Source organism: Phyllobates terribilis, unplaced genomic scaffold, assembly GCF_046119375.1.
Source record: "Phyllobates terribilis strain yellow unplaced genomic scaffold, ASM4611937v1 Scaffold_2__4_contigs__length_985480577, whole genome shotgun sequence".
Lineage (NCBI taxonomy): Eukaryota > Metazoa > Chordata > Amphibia > Anura > Dendrobatidae > Phyllobates > Phyllobates terribilis.
Genome location: NW_027362762.1, coordinates 34,398,777 through 34,404,014, shown reverse-complemented (window position 1 = coordinate 34,404,014; position 5,238 = coordinate 34,398,777). Strand labels below are relative to the sequence as shown.

Below are 5,238 nucleotides of genomic sequence, written 5' to 3'. Positions count from 1 at the left end.
GAGGAGGTGCAGGGCAGAGACGGCTTCGGAGGGTAAGGAGGTGCAGGGCAGAGACGACTCCGGAGGGTGAGGAGGTGCACGGCAGAGACGACTCCGGAGGGTGAGGAGGTGCAGGGCAGAGACAACTCCGGAGGGTGAGGAGGTGCAGGGCAGAGACGACTCCAGAGGGTGAGGAGGTGCAGGGCAGAGACGACTCCAGAGGGTGAGGAGGTGCAGGGCAGAGACGGCTCTGGAGGGTGAGGAGGTGCAGGGCAGAGACGGCTTCGGAGGGTGAGGAGGTGCAGGGCAGAGACGGCTTCGGAGGGTGAGGAGGTGCAGGGCAGAGACGACTCCGGAGGGTGAGGAGGTGCATGGCAGATACGACTCCGGAGGGTGAGGAGGTGCAGGGCAGAGACAACTCCGGAGGGTGAGGAGGTGCAGGGCAGAGACGACTCCGGAGGGTGAGGAGGTGCAGGGCAGAGACGACTCCGGAGGGTGAGGAGGTGCAGGGCAGAGACGACTCCGGAGGGTGAGGAGGTGCAGGGCAGAGACGACTCCGGAGGGTGAGGAGGTGCTGGGCAGAGATGGCTTCAGAGCGTGTGGTGGTGCTGGGCAGAGATAACTCCGGAGGGTGAGGAGGTGCAGGACAGAGACGGCTCCGGAGTGTGAGGAGGTGCTGGACAGAGATGGCTCCGGAGGGTGAGGAGGTTCAGGGCAGAGACTACTCCGGAGGATGAGGAGGTGCTGTGCAGAGACGACTCTGAAGGGTGAGGTGGTGCAGGGCAGAGACGGCTCCAGACGGTGAATAGGAGCAGGGCAGAGTCGGAATTGGAAGGTGAGGAAGTGCAGGGCAGAGACGGCTTCGGAGGGTGAGGGGGTGTAGGGCAGAGGCGGCTTCGGAGGGTGAGGAGGTGCAGGGCAGAGACGGCTCCGGAGGGTGAGGAGGTGCTGGGCAGAGACGGCTCCGGAGGGTGAGGAGTTGCTGGGCAGACGGCTCCGGAGGGTGAGGAGGTGCTGGGCAGAGACGGCATCAGACACATGGATGGGGATGATATAGTTCATGGGAAGATCCTTTTAAGGCGTCCATGACAGAGAGGAGTGGACAGAATCTGCTAATTACAGGGTGGGGGGATCAGGCACCATCTAAGGAGCAGTATGAGAGTGTGTATCGGGGGTCAGGAGAGTGGTGGATGGCGCCATCTTGTGGTCACTCAGTGCATTCCTATACTGAGTTACTTTTGGCACCCGGAGACTTGGCGGATGCCCCGACACTCGTGATTAGGGCTTAGAGGAATTGTTCAGCAGCTCGTCCATCGTGAACCTCCGGAAGACGATCTTTTCACACGCCGCGTCCTTTCCACATTCAAACAAGCAGGCGAAGGAGTGAGTGTCCTGGCACACCGCCAGGTCCGAGTACCCGCTGGGACCTTCGTTGATGACCCACGGTGGGGTCCAGGTGGACGGCACAAGGGGTGATTTATTCAAGTAGACTCCTAAGTCCACGCGGCCCCGGCTGCTGGTGGGATGGGAGTAGAGGAGCCAGGACGTGACGCTATGCTGAAGGGGCGACTCTTCCCCGCCGTCCGCCTCGTCCTGAGTTGCCTCCGGAGGCCTGTAGCTCACCACACTGCCCTGGCAGCCATGAGGCGGCTCACACAGGCTTTTATTGTAGTGGGCATCTGTGAACTCCATGGACTGGGGGCTGCAGGTCGCCTCCACCCCGTAGCGTTGACCGGTCCTGGCGCTGCAGTACAGGAGGTCGTTGCCGCTGCTGCAGGTCACCTCGGCCACCTCGCACTCCCCTGTCTTCTGCCGCCACAGCCCGCTGCCCTTGTGCCAGCTCTCTCCGCGGTCGTCGCTGTAGAAGATGAATGAGTGGGGCTTGGTCTTCCAGGGGACGGGCAGGCCGCAGACGCGGGAGTGGATGTAGTACAGGTACGCGGGCACGATCAGCCTGCCCGACGGAGAGCAGATGCCGTGACCGGGGCCAACCGCCAAGGTGGCGCAGCTCTTCAGGTCCTCACCCAGGACCTCCTCCGTCACGTCTTTCGGTAGGCTCCACGATTGGCCGTGGTCGCGGCTGGTGACGTAGCAGAGCCGGGCGGCATTTTGGCCGGTTATGATTTGCTGGAACTCGGAGATTTCGCTTTTTACACAGACAAAGAAGAGGAAGACGGTGTCGGTGGCGGGATGGTACAGCGGGCAGGGGTTCATGGTCCGGTAACTTGGCGTGGCTCACCGGCATCGCGTCTTCCTACTAAGGAGGCAAAACAGATGGAGACGTTGGAAAGTCACAAGATCAGACGCAGGGAGAGGTGACATGAGGAGCCGGTACCTGCACCTCCCCGCGCTGCACCCGACCGCGCCGCACCACCAGGTACAGGGCATCCTGATCATCGGGGGACGATCGCTTCTCCGCCAAGGCCAAGAAGATGGAGGGAAGAAGAGCAGAGCCGGGATACGATACGTCACACCGCCAGGATCCTGCTGGAACAGGGTCACCGAGTCCAGAGAGAGCGCCCCCGACATGTCTGTACCCGAACCTGCAGGACAGCGGATACACGAGACTGACAGCCGAGAGCAACCTGTATCTAATCCTGTGTGATACTGAAATGTGTATCTAATCCTATCATGTGATACTGAGCAGTGTATCTAATCCTATCCTGTGATACTGAGCCGTGTATCTAATCCTATCCTCTGTGATACTGAGCAGTGTATCTAATCCTATCCTGTGTGATACAAAGTCGTGTATCTAATCCTATCCTGTGATACTGAGCCGTGTATCTAATCCTATCCTGTGTGATACTGAGCCGTGTATCTAATCCTATCCTGTGTGATACTGAGCCGTGTATCTAATCCTATCCTGTGACACGGAGCCGTGTATCTAATCCTATCCTGTGTGATACTGAGCCGTGTATCTAATCCTATCCTGTGACACGGAGCCGAGTATCTAATCCTATTCTGAGACACGGAGCCGTGTATCTAATCCTATCATGTGTGATGCTGAAATGTGTATCTAATCCTCTCCTGTGTGATACTGTCTGCTGAGCCGTGTATCTAATCCTATCCTGTGTGATACTGTCTGCTGAGCCATGTATCTAATCCTCTCCTGTGTGATACTGTCTGCTGAGCCGTGTATCTAATCCTATCCTGTGTGCTACTGTCTGCTGAGCCGTGTATCTAATCCTATGCTGTGTGATACTGTCTGCTGAGCCGTGTATCTAATCCTATCCTGTGATACTGTCTGCTGAGCTGTGTATCTAATCCTCTCCTGTGTGATACTGTCTGCTGGGCTGTGTATCTAATCCTATCCTGTGTGCTACTGTCTGCTGAGCTGTGTATCTAATCCTATGCTGTGTGATACTGTCTGCTGAGCTGTGTATCTAATCCTATGCTGTGTGATACTGTCTGCTGAGCCGTGTATCTAATCCTATCCTGTGTGATACTGTCTGCTGAGCTGTGTATCTAATCCTCTCCTGTGTGATACTGTCTGCTGAGCCATGTATCTAATCCTATCCTGTGTGATACTGTCTGCTGAGCCGTGTATCTAGTCCTATGCTGTGTGATACTGTCTGCTGAGCTGTGTATCTAATCCTATCCTGTGTGATACTGTCTGCTGAGCCATGTATCTAATCCTATCCTGTGTGATACTGTCTGCTGAGCTGTGTATCTAGTCCTATGCTGTGTGATACTGTCTGCTGAGCTGTGTATCTAATCCTATGCTGTGTGATACTGTCTGCTGAGCTGTGTATCTAATCCTATCCTGTGTGATACTGTCTGCTGAGCCATGTATCTAATCCTATCCTGTGTGATACTGTCTGCTGAGCTGTGTATCTAGTCCTATGCTGTGTGATACTGTCTGCTGAGCCGTGTATCTAATCCTATCCTGTGTGATACTGTCTGCTGAGCTGTGTATCTAGTCCTATGCTGTGTGATACTGTCTGCTGGGCTGTGTATCTAATCCTATCCTGTGTGATACTGTCTGCTGAGCTGTGTATCTAATCCTATGCTGTGCGATACTGTCTGCTGAGCCGTGTATCTAATCCTATCCTGTGTGATACTGTCTGCTGAGCTGTGTATCTAATCCTCTAACACTCTGTATGATGTATCTAAGCCCCTGCTGTGATACTCTGCAGCCCCCTCTATGTGGTATATACACAGCTGTTGGCTCCTCACCTTCTTCCCTACAGTTCCAATCTGTACAAAGTTCACGATGAATTAGATGTTCAGCAGTGTCTCATCATCAGCAGCTGGCGGCCATGTTTCCGGAGACCATGGGACATTGGATATTATGTACAGACGCAGCAAACATGGCGCCCGCAGTGAGCGGCAGACAGCGAGGAGCAGCGGCGCCTCTGGTGGTGAGACCATTACGATGTCACGTGGCTCAGCGCCGTCTGTATATAGGATGCAGCTGCTGTCACATTGGGGACAGGAGTGTACTCACATCGCCATCTGGTGGTCGCAGCCGGGACAGCAATCATTTCCATTATAGATAGCGCTGTCATATTCTGCAGCGTTCTACACAAGATGCTTCAGGGCTTTTTATCATTTATGCTGCAATTTGCCAATTTCTAGTTGTAAATATTGTAAATTTTACCAGCACATGTGGCCACACCCCATTGGCTAAACACAGCATATATTTTTTTTAACTGCTGTGAACTGTGGGAAAAACCATAAATGATCCCATAGTCTCCGTGTGCGAGAAGCCGCGGCCGGGGTGAGGTCAATGTCTCCCTAGCTTTCTCACAGCGTTCTCGCCTTTCTTATGATTGTGACATTGTTTTACGATTGTTTTTTGTGCTCAGAAAAATTTAATGGCGGCGACACAATAAAAGCTCAAAAAAATCCCCGAAAATGACCCAATTCATGACGGACGCGGCGTCCCCGGATCTGGATTTAGCATTTTTCGTGTCATTTTAATCACTTTTTTGTTTGGCCGTTGTGGAGGGAGTTTGGGGTTTCCAGACGGCTGCGCCTGATTCCCCCTGTGTGAACGCGCTCCGACTCGCCCTCCGGGATGATTTTATGAACACGGGAAAAAAAAAAAAAAATTATTCATTTTCCAAAACCTGTAATTTCCTGCAAGAAAAAAAGAGGCAAAAATAAAGATATTCTTAATTATTCACAAGAATTCACAAACCTCAGGACGACATTGGGGGAAATTTGGTTCCAAAAACGTCAAATGCAGCAAAAAAATAAGTGAATAAAAAATAAATCGCTGAATCTGGACGGTGGGTCCCCGCCGCCTCCTTTATA

At 53.5% G+C, this 5,238-nt stretch overlaps 1 pseudogene; it reads right to left on the bottom strand.

Annotated features, from left to right (window-relative positions):
• Positions 1 to 265: 265 nt before the first annotated feature.
• Positions 266 to 2,508, bottom strand: LOC141243838 (sialidase-3-like; annotated as a pseudogene).
• Between the last annotated feature and the right edge of the window lie 2,730 nt (positions 2,509 to 5,238).